This window comes from Condylura cristata, unplaced genomic scaffold (genome assembly GCF_000260355.1).
Source record: "Condylura cristata isolate star-nosed mole 26May11 unplaced genomic scaffold, ConCri1.0 scaffold00003, whole genome shotgun sequence".
In the NCBI taxonomy this organism is placed as follows: domain Eukaryota; kingdom Metazoa; phylum Chordata; class Mammalia; order Eulipotyphla; family Talpidae; genus Condylura; species Condylura cristata.
The window spans coordinates 15,342,094-15,355,109 of NW_004567104.1; positions in this window are offsets into that span (position 1 = coordinate 15,342,094).

Consider the following 13,016-nt stretch of genomic DNA (forward strand, 5'->3'; position numbering starts at 1 on the left):
ATGCTTTGCAAATAGTAACATTTGTCACAGCAGCACAGCAAAGTATTTTTAATCAATCTTATTTACCCAAGAGGAAACCAAGGCTTAGAGTGATGAAGAAACATGTCCAAGGCTATCCAGATGTTGTTAGAGGTAGATATTGAACATAGGAAATTGGTCTCCAGTTGGTCTTCATAAATGCACAATATTTCTTCTTACAATGTTATAACCCAAGATCACATCATCATTTTCTCCCCAGGCTACCATCACTTCTACTGCCTTCATCAGTTCTCATTGTTGATCAGAATTAGGTGCCAACAGCATTTCCTCTCTTTATGCCTTTATTATCCTATGCCTTTTGAGCAATGAGATTATCAGCAGACATGCCAAGAATTTTTTGATGATCCACCTTTAGCAAAATAAGGTTTCCAGCATCTATATTGATAGCTGAAACTACTTTATCTTGCCACCATAGCAGTTTTGTTATTTATTTGATAATTTACTTTTTTATCTCACCTCTCTGAAGTGAGCCTCTGCAACAGAATCAGTATCTTTTTTTTTTCCTCCAAATTTTGCTTAGGTTATGTACTTCACTTTGTAATTTGTAAAATTCTATCTAGATTAATCCTGTGTTTACATATAATGCTACTTCCCTTCTCATCTTAAACCTCTCTGATGGACCTTACAAACTCATTCAACGTTTAAAATAAGATTTACATGTCTGTGATTCAAAAATCTTTCCTTGGATTCATAGTTCCAACCTGCAGATAAACATGTAGGAGTAATGACTGGAAATCGCTACACTCAGCCCTTTCAAAAGCAACATGTTCACACCTTAATGCATGATCTTTCTCTCACAACTGTTCCTTCCAAGTTGATTGTCTCCCTAAAGGTACAAGCTAGAAATACTGGTCCATTCCTCTGCTCATCTTCACAAGAAAACATATCAAAACTGTAGTTGGCAATCTTCACACCCATTTTCCTAAACTCTTCTTTGCTAACTAGGGTCCTTTGAACCCTGAAACTGAAACCACCAGCGAGCTTCAAAAGCCACTTCCATGTTAGCAAATCCAGTAGGCCCTTTTCTGCTCTCTCATTTTACCTCTTAAGCACATTTGATGAAATTATTCATCTCTCTCATTGCTTTTTATGACTTGAAATTCTCTTGGATTTCTTATTCTCATATTGGTTCCTTCTTCCCAGGCTTTTTAGTTGACTTTTTCTTGAGTTAGCCCCCAAATTTCTGAGAATCAAGTCCTGTATTAGATTTTTATTGCTGCTATGAAAAATTATCATATACTTAGTGGTGAAACACAGCATAAATGTATAATTTTACAGCTCTATGAGTCAGAAGTCTGACATAAGTCTCACTGGTCTAAAATCAAGTTTCTATTATAGCTTTTTCTTTCTGAAGAATCAGAGAGAGAGCATTTTCTTGTTGTTTCCAACTTTTACGGGCTGTCTGATTTTCAATTCGTTGTCTCCTTCCCCATCTTCAAAACCAGAGTGTCAAATCTCTCTGTACTTTCTTTCATAATTACATCTTCCTCAGACTACAGCCAAGAAAAGTTCTTGTGTGTGTGATTACAAAGGACACATCTGCATAATCAAAGAAGAGTTTTCCCATTTTAAGGTCCTTAACTTAATCACATTTGCAAAATCACTTCTGTTGCATAAGATAACTTATTCACAGGTTCTGTGGATTGAAATGTGGACATCTTTGGGGATCCGCTATTCTGTCTATGACACTAACCCTCTTCTACTTTCTTCCAAGGAGCTTCTCACAGCTTCAAATGCCACTTGGGTGGTGATAATACCTATATTTATATTCCCAGTCCTGATTCTCTGAGGTTCATTCAACCTATGTCTAAATGACTACTTAATTTATTCTCCCTAGCCACTCTTTCCCAAATCTTTATTATTTCCACAGATGTCACCAAATCTTTGTTATTTGCCACAGATTTTCACAGATGTCACAGATGTCATTCCTAGCAGGTAAAGAAATAAATTTGGTGGTCTTGTCTGACTTTGTTCTTTCTTTCTTTTGTGCTCAACTCCAATCATCAGAAAGTCTTCTAATATATATGCTAAGCCTGTCTGATTCACTAGCTCCACTGCTGGTATTTTACACTGTCATAATGTCAGTAACTTCCCAACCCCTTTTGCTATTTCTCTCTTGGTCCTGTAGCATTCACCCAGCACTTCTAAATTTCCCCCAATAGTTCCAGTGAGATTTTAAAATATAGTTTGTGTTTTGCCATCCCTGTTCAATACCCACCATTATCTCAGCACTACATTTAGCAAAATATGATATAATGTCCCTTATGTTTTTTTTTCTTTTTTAAAGATTTATTTATTTGTGCATACAGAACTGGGGTACAGAGGTGCAGGGGTGGTGAGAAGATTCACAGAAGACAGACTGGGAAGCAGAACAGGCAGATCATTGAAGTACAAAGCTGAGAGGAGCAGCGGCTGGGTTAGGAGAGGTCTGCCATGCCATGTGGATCTCCTCTGGGGCAGGTGGGGATCGAACTCATGCAGAAGTGGCGTTAGCTTCTCAGTGCTGTGCTTTAACCCCTACACTACCAGAAGGGCCTCCCTTGTGGTTTTAACTCTATGCGTTAATATGACAGATAATCCCTTATATAGAATTTGTTGCACATTTTTTTCTTTTCTAAAAATAAGTTATTGTTCTTGTAAGTATTAAATTGTACATTGCCTTGTATATTCTCTGTGTGAGTTCTTTATTAAATATATATTATATATTCTCGCAAATAATTTCTTCCTTATTGTTGCTTGTGCTTAATTTTCTTAACAAAATCTTTTGAAGAACAGAAAGTTTTCATTCTAAAGTTCAATTTACATTTTTTTTTCCTGTTATGATGAATGTTTTGGTTTCCTCTTTGTAACATTTCTGCCTTCTCATGGTTTCAATGAGTATCTCAAGTGTTTTCTTCTAGAAATTTAATAACTGCAGCTTTTTATAGAAGTTTAATAGTGAGCTGTTTTTTTTCTCTTTTCTCCTTTCCTCATGCTCCATCCTCCACTTTTCCCCTCCTTCTTTGTTATTCCTTCCTTCCTGCCTACTTATATGTAAGGCAGAGTGCACTACCTGCTCTTACTGTCCGCCTAAACTCACTGACTCTCCAATGCCAATCAACAAAACAAAGATTAGATTCCCTCTTGAAAGGCAAAAATGGAGAATGGAGAGTGTTTTCTTCCTTTTCTTTTTACTTCTTTTGCACAAGAAATTACAACTCCATTTCAGAGGAGTTGCCTGAGAAAGCAGGGAACACAGAATATTGTGATGATTAAAAGGCAGATGGAAGAAAGGTGAAGACCAGACTAGAAAGACATTACCCCAATATCTCTTAAGAGAAGATGGGAAGTTAGCTCGATTTAATATTCAATTCACTTTGCCCATGGACAGAAGAAATAAACCTAAGGGTGGGGGAAAAAAAAAAGTAACATAGGTCATGTCATAATTATAGTATCTGTGTCCCATATTTTGCTTTTTTTAAATTTTTAACAGAACTTTCATATACCACAGGGAGTTACCTCATTCACTGTGTTCTATCTTTGCAGTTACACTGTTGTCTCTTCTGCTATGCTAGCTTTTTCTTTGTTAGATGATGTCTGTTGGCTTTGAATCCCTTTGAAAGTGCCTGGTCATTGCTGCAACCATTACTATGCACAGTTTTCCACTGCAGCTTGCCAAAACAATGTTTTGCCAACACTGTGTTGTTATGAAGCTGTTCTGCTTTGCCAAAAATATATTGCTGGGCCACTGATGCATCAATTCTCCTGATGTAGCAAGATCAGCCTGCATTTTCTGCTAATCTAAAAGAATTCCTCTTCATAACCCATATGTTATATCCTGTGTATGGGCACCAAAATAGCTCATCCTAGATGCCCAGTTTCTTAAGAAAATAGTTTTGCTTTCTCTTCCTCGATAGGGTCTTTAACTCTGATTTAGGAAGCACAGTTTTTTATTTCTCTGGAGGGGCCAGATGTGGGGAAAGAACTGAAAGACAGGTACATTTTATACTCAAAATGATCCCCTTGTAGAATATGACACTGTGAGTGGATCCTAGGATTCCTTCTTTCCTTAGAAGACGTCTCTTCCAAAAAGCAGAATCTCACTTCCAAAGATTCCCCTTACTTTCCTCCAATTTGTATTCAAGTATTTCAACTCATATCCAGCTAAGCTATTTTTAGAAGTTTCATGCAATTGGTACTAGCAGCTATCATATTAATTAATCTTTTTTTTTTCATTTTTTAAAAATTTGTTTATTTATGCATACAGAACTGGGGTACAGGCCAGAGGTGCAGAGGTGATGAGAGGATTCACCAGAGACAGAGTGGGGGGGGGCGCAGAACAGGCAGATCAATGAAGTACAGTGCTGAGGGGAGCATTGGGCGAGACAGGAGAAGTCTGCCACGTCATGTGGGTCACCTCTGGGGCGGGGGATTGAACTTGCACTGAGGCAGCTGCAGCCAGCTTGCAGTGCTGCACTTTAACTTTTGCACCACCAGGGAGGGCCCCCTTTTATTTTCTTATGGTGAGTTAGCACATGGTTTATTGTATAGTTTTGGGTAAATACTTGACTTCAATGAACTCTAATGACAACTGTAGACAACAGTCAGACTATATAGGGTATTTACTGTCTAAGAAAGATGTGATTGCAATTTTGCCATTCTTTTTCTCCTAGCTCCCCCCTACCCTTTTCCATCCCTCCTTCTTATTTTCTTTACTTCTTTAAATAATTTGTTTGTTGAAGGCAACAGAATTCCACATTAGCCTTGTCAGCCATATGAATTGCTAACATGGTTGTCTCAATATGGACTCATCTACCACCCTGTGAGTTGCATTTTCCTTGGTTGGTGATGGATAACTCCCATATGCTAGAATACTCAGGTCATCACTATTTGTGGCAATGCTGAAAGAAGTCACTATTTCTTCTGGGGGTGAACTCTCTCTCTATGATGTGTTTCTCAGTCCAACTGTTCCTTATTACATTTCCCTGCCCTACCAAAAGCTATTTTGTTTAATTTTTTCCTCTTGCAATCACCTCACCTATTCCTATATTACAATACCACAGATAAATTGTTTATCTATTTTTGTGTATGTTCCTGCCACCCTTGCAATAACAAAAAAAATTTTTTTCCCCCACTTCATTCTAGGAAACAGATTTTACCCTCAGAGCCAATGGATAATGTATACTCTGTGGAGAGAATGGCATAGGGCTGGACAGCTCTGAGGATGCTGTGTAGTTTTGCTTCTTTTTGGAGAGAGACAATTTTGTATAATAAAATATTAGAGACTTGAGAGACAGAGAGACCGGAGTACTGTTTTGCCATAACCAGCCATATGATCTTAGAAAAACATCTGTGAGTCTTACTTCATTAACAGTAAAGTGTAGAAAAGAATAACTTGTTCATAAGACTGAGGATTAAATTTTAAAATCCCTATGCAATTACTAATCCAATGAATCTCATGTAAGTTTTAATTCCTCAGTAATTATTTTAGTGAATATTGATCAGTTTACCAATTTATTGATGCCAATTACCCTCCGTCTTCTTGGAACCATTTTCTTCTTGGATCTTTTCACATGGTATGTTTTTTATTTGCCTTTATAAAATATTTCAACTTATAAAAATGTTCCTGAACAAGTTTGCTTTCCTTTCTGGAAGGAAAAAACACTTTTTACTTACAGTTCTTCCAACCTATATCACATTGGGGTGAAAATCAATAGAACTCTAATGGGTTAAGAAACTAATTCCAAAGGTACTATATGTCCTGGGTTTCAAACCGAACAGTAACTTTTTGAATTTTCCCCAGAAAAGTTTCAGCGTGTTCTCAGAAAAATACATTTTTATTATTCAAACAGTTATTTGTAGTATATTATTACACTTTGTTATAGCTTAAGTAGCCATTCTTCCAAGGTTCTTTGGAAATTTCTTTTAAACCTTCATTTAAACCTTTTTAATCTTCGCTGTTCAATTTCTGATCAAGACCAGCAGCTTCAGTACACCTGGGAATTTGTTAGAAAGGTAGAAGCTGAGGTCACATGGAGAATTCCTGATTCAGGACCTTCACTGCAGTGACATCACCTGCTGATCTAAATGTAGTCAAGTTAGCAGAGCTAACTTGCATAATCACTTTTCCTCCTTTAACCATCCAATGATTATTAAACTTTTAATGCCCATCATTAGCGATATTTGTAATTATTGCTATTACCTATTAATTCCTATCCACACTACTAACTATGTGCTAAGCCCTGTCTGCTTTAGTAAACAAAGTATTTTTCACTGACCACACCCATAGAGTAATTCTCCACTTCTGAATGTTCATGGCTCAAGTGAAAAGCCTGCAAAAAATCAGGAGACCTCCTTCGGAATCCACAATCATCAGATCTGAGATGGTATCTTGGAATGTGAATTTTCTGTTATCACCTAAAATTTTTCATATGCTGGTACTCTAAGGACCATCATTCATGAAAAAATGATATTAAAAAATGGTATTTACCTTTGTTGTCCCTTTACTCATCTCAATTAATAGTAGTTTGTTTCCCATGGAGGGATATGTTTAGACAACATACAGAGAACTTGCCTTTATGGAATACTTTCAGATTTATCTGATAGGTGTTCTTTCTGATGCCATTCTATTCTGGAAAAGGAATAAATGAACTGTGGGACATAGTGTGCACTACTTATTAATTAAGAGAATACCTTAATTAATTAATTACTTATTCCCCCCTTTATATATTTAGTATTATTATTTTTACATCATTCTTCATTTTGTACATTTTTTTCATTTTGGTTGCAATCCCCATGGACTCTCCAGCATCAGTTCACCCATGCGCCATCAGCACAGTCCCATGCTCTAGTGTTGCCTAGTTTTGATCCTCTTCCCCTCTCCACCCCTGGTAGAATGTGTCTGATTAATAGCTGTTTGTTGATTTTCATTTTAAATTTATTACAATTGCTTTCTTCCCTCCATCTCTTATGCTCCTGCTATGAGCGAAACTTACAGTGATTTTCTTTTTCTTTCTGTCTTATCTCACTAAGCATGATCCCTCTCCTTTTTAATCAATGAGCATTACAGAAGTCACTAATGTTTAAACTCTCTTTATATGTATGGGGGACTGAAAAAGGGGATGGCAAAAATCAGATGCCTCATAGTGTTTTGATAATTTTAAAGTCATTCTTAATCTAGCACTAGTTATTATTTTGTATTTGTGAAGCAGTAAATAATCAATCTAGAGCTGTAACATTCCATTTGCTCTATTCACTAGATTTAAGATGGGTAAAATACCTTAGAAATCTTTCAGAAGTTGATGTGCAAAAAGGAAAAGTAATTGGGTGGTGGTGGGGGGGAGTCTAATTTTAAAGATAGCAGTTAGACTTTCCCATCTTGCTTGAGAAACAGAAACTGAATAATTAGCACATTACACAAAAGTCTCCCTCAGAAAGACTAAATCTATTTGGGAGTGGCTGTTACTTGGAGATGGAAATTGAACTATAATAGCAAGAGGTGGCAGTACATATTTATGAAAGAATTAAATGTCCTCTGTATAGTCAGTACTATCTAAAAGGCTTTTATGTTCAATAGGAGAGTTCCATCAGATAGGAGACCTCAGTCAGTGGGGGTGTTTGACATTGAACCATCTTGAAATTACCTTTTGGGGGGGAAGATTTTGAAAATTTGACTTGTGATTTTAAGGCTAGTTAGACATTTGTTGATAATGTGTCATTTCTTTCAGGACTAGACTTTTTCACAAATTATGGAAATAATTTCTTTTGAGTATCTAGCTTCTATCTGGAAGAAAATAAGATACTACCAAGGTTTGTTCTCTATTTAAATCCAATTTGATTCACAAGCCTCTATGGAGGCATTTTTGGAAGCTATTTTACAGGTAATGTGGTAGCAAATAATGAGAATATTGCATTACAGAAGTCATAGGACAGAATACAGAAGCTGGGGGCTATGAAGAGATACAGACTTCCCGTTATTAGCTAGATAAGTACTAGGGAAATAACATACAAACATGAGGACTATAGTCAATACTACTATAAAATATATATGAAAGTTAAGAAATAATCCTGATTTCTCATTACAAGGAGAATTTTAAAAATATTTTGCTTCTTATTGTATAGGATATGATATGAAAAAGGCTAACTAAAGTTATTGCAGCAATTATTTCACAAAACCTATAAGTCAAACCATACTATACATTTTATATAATGACATGTCAGTTATATGTCAACAAATTGGTAAGAAGTAATAACAAAAATAAAGTTGGCTTTTTGTTAGAGTTGGTTTGTTTAGAAAGATCTTAGACTTATCTACTTGGTGAATTTAAAAACAAAAGTAGATAAGCTTGGGTAGCATTCAAAAGATACAGAGCTGTTGGACTGAGATTCACAGATAAACCTAAAAGACTTTATAAAATTTATATACCAAGTAATTTTGCAAAAGTAGAGTTTCTCCAAGAGTTACTGGCATTTTTTTAAAATCAGAGGCAAAGAGTTCTTTGAACTTTGAGAGAGTATTGTTTAGGATTATGGTTGCAATGGGGCCTCTGAGAAATAGGAAAATATCTTTTCAAACAGGGGTGAGATGACTCTGGGGTATCCATCTATATTTAGGTGTCACTGTGTTACAATGTTTTAAGATGGAGACTTTTTGGAGTGAAAAATGGTTCAAGCAAAGTTATAGAGTCTACAAAAGAGAGATTAATCAGGTCTTGGAGAGGTAAAAAGGGAAGCCAAGCTAAGAACAGCACAGACAACTAAGGCTACAGAAAAGTCCATTGCTTATAAGGAAAATTGACAATAAAAGCTATGGCTAAGCCATAGCTTCTATTAGAGTATGAAAGTGCTATTAGATAAATGGGAGATTTCATTCAGTATAGACATACTACCTGCTATCATTTAAATCTCATATTATTCCTCATATTTAATCGCTAGTTGTCTGTGAGGTGAATCAACAATAACTGGTTAACACATTAGTCCTCTTTGGCAAGCTCTGGACACTGGGGGGAAAAAAGTCAGTAATGTCCATGAAAATTAAAGAACTAGGGACAGCTCCAGAATGCTTTCTCAGGAGGGGCCTGGGCAGGTATTCATAGTAGGGACCGCCCTATCAAGACACCCTCCCTGACTGTTTTGGGGAACTCCTGCATTACAGGGCATGTTGTTTGTTTTGTTTTCCTTGGCAATGGCTTTTCCATGCGAATGCTTGAGGATGTATGAGCAGAATGTCTTCTTGTTCATGCTAAGCTGAAATCTCACTGTAATCTCTTCTAAAACATTCTTGTGCTCCTCCCCCTTCTCCCCCAAAAAATTATAATAGGGTAAATATAAAGGAAAGGAAAAGGAAAATAAATTACAGTAACAAATGAAAAGACATTAGAAACCCAAAATAAGCATACATTTCTGGACAGGAAAAAAAGTCAGATGGATAAAAGCAGAAGCTAATTAACATTCTACTTAAAATTGGGGTAAGGGGTTAAGCTGTAACATGGATGTTTGGCAAAGGGAATTAATTTACTATGCAGAAATCAGCATAGTTATCAACTGCTATTGTGATTGTAGTAAGTCTTTAAATTTCCATTTTTTCCCTTTGTACTTTTCCATTACACGCAGCACATTATAACCAGATCAGTGGGGCAGCCAAGAGAGCAGAATTTATATTTCAAAACGAAAGTTGATAGTTAATAGTCTAGGAGCATAATGAGCCACATTTTTGGTGGAGAGTCCAAACTTATACAGATGGTTCAAGTCTAAACAGTGACCCTCTCAACCTGATAATTTCCTCAGTAATCCCAGATGGCCAGTGCTATGTGAGCCACAGTAAACCAACCCTGGCTGGATCTGCTGCTGGGAACAAAGAGAAGCAGCCATGTATGGTTTCCTCTGTGACAATGAGGGAGGCACTGTATCCCCAATTTAGTTGACAGCATGATTCCATTCATGGAGGAGTGGGGTATATTCAAATAACCTTTTCCTCATTAACATTCATAGCCAAATTGATGCTTCAAAATTCAACATTTTGCCTTAGCATAGATAGTTTGTGTTTTCTCTCACAGTGCAAGGTACAGGGATGAGAAATATAGTAGCCTAGGGTGAAATTCCTTGTAATGACAATAGCTTATGTTTATTAGGTACTTTCTGTGAGCAAGGCATTAGGTTAAGCCTTTTTCATGCATTAAGCCTTTTATGCTAACAAAATTCTAATGAGTTAAATACCTTTATAATCCTCACACTAATGAAAAAGAAACTAAGGTTTGTAAAGGTTAAATAACTTGCTCAAGTAGCAGAGCTGAAATTTGAACCCAAATCTTGCCTGATGTCAAATCCCAATTTTTTTTTTTTTTTTTTTTTTGCAACAGTAGATTGATTTTCCCTCCAAATATAAAGGAACAAGAGAAACCTAAAATTCATTATGAGGGTGCCCCTGGGCAATTCTTTAATGTTGTAAGTTGATATGACATGCTTATTCCAGAATTCAGTGAAGCTAAAACTTGCTTTATAGAATTGTTTCCTTCCCATATAGAAAAGGATTAAGGAAAGCAGAGATTAATGTTCTTCAGGGGTACCAAATAGTCCTCCTTGCTCCAACATTTGCCCTACATTTTCAGGTTCAAGTCAGATGTCATCTTCCTTGAGTAACCTTTCTCAGAACCTTTTGCTAGCCAACTCAGTATAAGCATTCTTTTCCATGCTACCCCACATAGCTTCAAGAAGTGTTCCCTCCTCTGTACTTCCAGGCAGATTTCTTCGGGACATCTCCCTCTTATTTTAGCTTCATTTCCCAAGCACAATACCAAGGTGTAGAGGGATTGTGTAACTGAGTTGAATCTCATTTAAAACATTCTGCTTCTATTTCAAATATTTTGATGTATTTTTATTTGCACTTTGTCAAGACTGGAGAGGAAAGAACAAAGGTAAAATCAGTTTACCAATTTGCATAAAAAACTGGAGCCTCTTGTAGGTGCCTTTACACAGGTGAGTTGTCACATGGTCCCAGGTGAGACCACTTTGATGATTAAATTCACTGTAATAGGAAGAAGTGCCATAGGTGTAAGGCTTATTTGCAGAATTAAAGCATTAATTAAAATAAAACAGCAACAGCATTATATGAACATTAGCAGTAAGTGGGTTAGGGAGCAGATGATTGAGGTCATCAGAAGAGGACAATTACAAAGATAAACTTAAAGAAAATGACCTCTGATTTCAAAGGGCTCATTTTCGACTAGCGAAAACACAGAGACATTTACTCCCACCTATATTTAGCATTTATTTTGTTCTAACTTATCATGAAAGCAATTTTTATTTGTATTAGACTTGACAGTTTACAAAGCACTATCATACTCATTTATTGTTTCATTTTATTTTCAAGATAGGCCCCCAACCAGCCTCCTGCTGATGCTGAAGTGCAAACAGGCTCTGTTATTATTTGCATCCAGTTCCTGGAAATTAGAGGGAAGCAATGGAAGTTTGTGGTAATTTAAGATCACACTGATGTCATAGAGATGAGGCTGGTGTTTTATTGTGGATATTACAGGAGCATGTCCTGGGCTAGGTTTTTATGGCATTTTTATATGATATCAGTCCTGCTACCATTTTTAGCTCATAGCCTAAGGGAAAATATATTTCCTACCTTAAAAAACATGGCCATTGAAACCACACCAACTTTTTCATGCTATATCACAACTTCTCATTGTGATGCTGTTTTCGCCTTGCAATGCTGAACCTCAGGCCATTTCTGCACAATTGTACCAATGTCATCAATAAAGTGAAGCAAACAGGGCAGGGGATTTTTTATTGTGGTTGTTGTTTTGCTTTGCTTTTGAAAAAGAAAAGCAGAAGCAAATAACTTTGACAACCAGATAAAAGCTTTTACAGGCAAAGGGCATGTCCACACACATTTTTTTTTCTATTATAAATGTCCCCAAATCAATTTCTCTCCAATTGCTAAAAGTTGCTTGTATCTGAGACAAAGCACATAACTTCAAGGATCAATTAACTAAATTTTATTAGGGTCCAAAGGTGTGGGAGGGTATTTTTTTTGTGTGACTAGCAGTGTCTGTCCTATGAGAGCAAGAAGAAAGCATGATGTTATCCTGGAGTAGAGAAAGTAGAGATGTAGAGATGAATTCCTCAGGCAGTTGGAGCCCCAGGGTCACCCACCCTTGAGAGAGCACTGTCAAAACAATCATATCCCACCTTAAATTTTTGAGATTTCTTCAGATCTTGCCATTTCTCTTTTGAAATGGCAATTGACTTACCATCTTTGGAAATAAAGTTTTGGGAAGGAAATCAAAAAGTTAAGGCAAATTCTTGCTCAACAACCACTATTCAGATCCCAGGGAGACACATAATATCAATACAATCAGCACCAAAATATTCCCTATCCAAGTCCTAGAAAAACAGGAATATTGGTAAAGGAAAAGTGGTTCATCAACTTTATCAACTTTCATGGAACGATAACAGCTACAAGTGAGTATCTAGGACTTTGGTTTTCAGGTTCCAAGACTATGAAATGTCATCATTTAAACAGATGGTGGGTCAGACATTCAGCTCATGAAATACCATTTGAAAAGCAATGATTAAAATAATTCCACTTAAAAACATCATTTCTTATATGGGAATGCTACATTTTGAGGAAAGTGACCTTTTCTTTCCTTAGGTCCAGAGCAGATAAGCTGATAGAGCATGAGGTATTTAGATGAGGATAAGAAAGTGTTTCTTGATAAGGAGAGAATACTAAATAATTGGCAGTTTTTCTCGTATAGTCTTGAAAAATAAAATAATTTTTTTTTTTTGTGTTGGAATGGGTTCAATTATGTTTCTGACTAGATAGGTTTGAAAGATTTTTTTTTTTTAAGATTTATTTATTTATTCATATGGAACTGGGGTACAGCCAGAGATATGGAGGGTGAGAGGATTCACCAGAGACAGAGAGGGGAGCAGAACAGGCAGATCGATGAAGTACACTGCTGAGGGGAGCAGCGGGCGGGTCAGGAGAG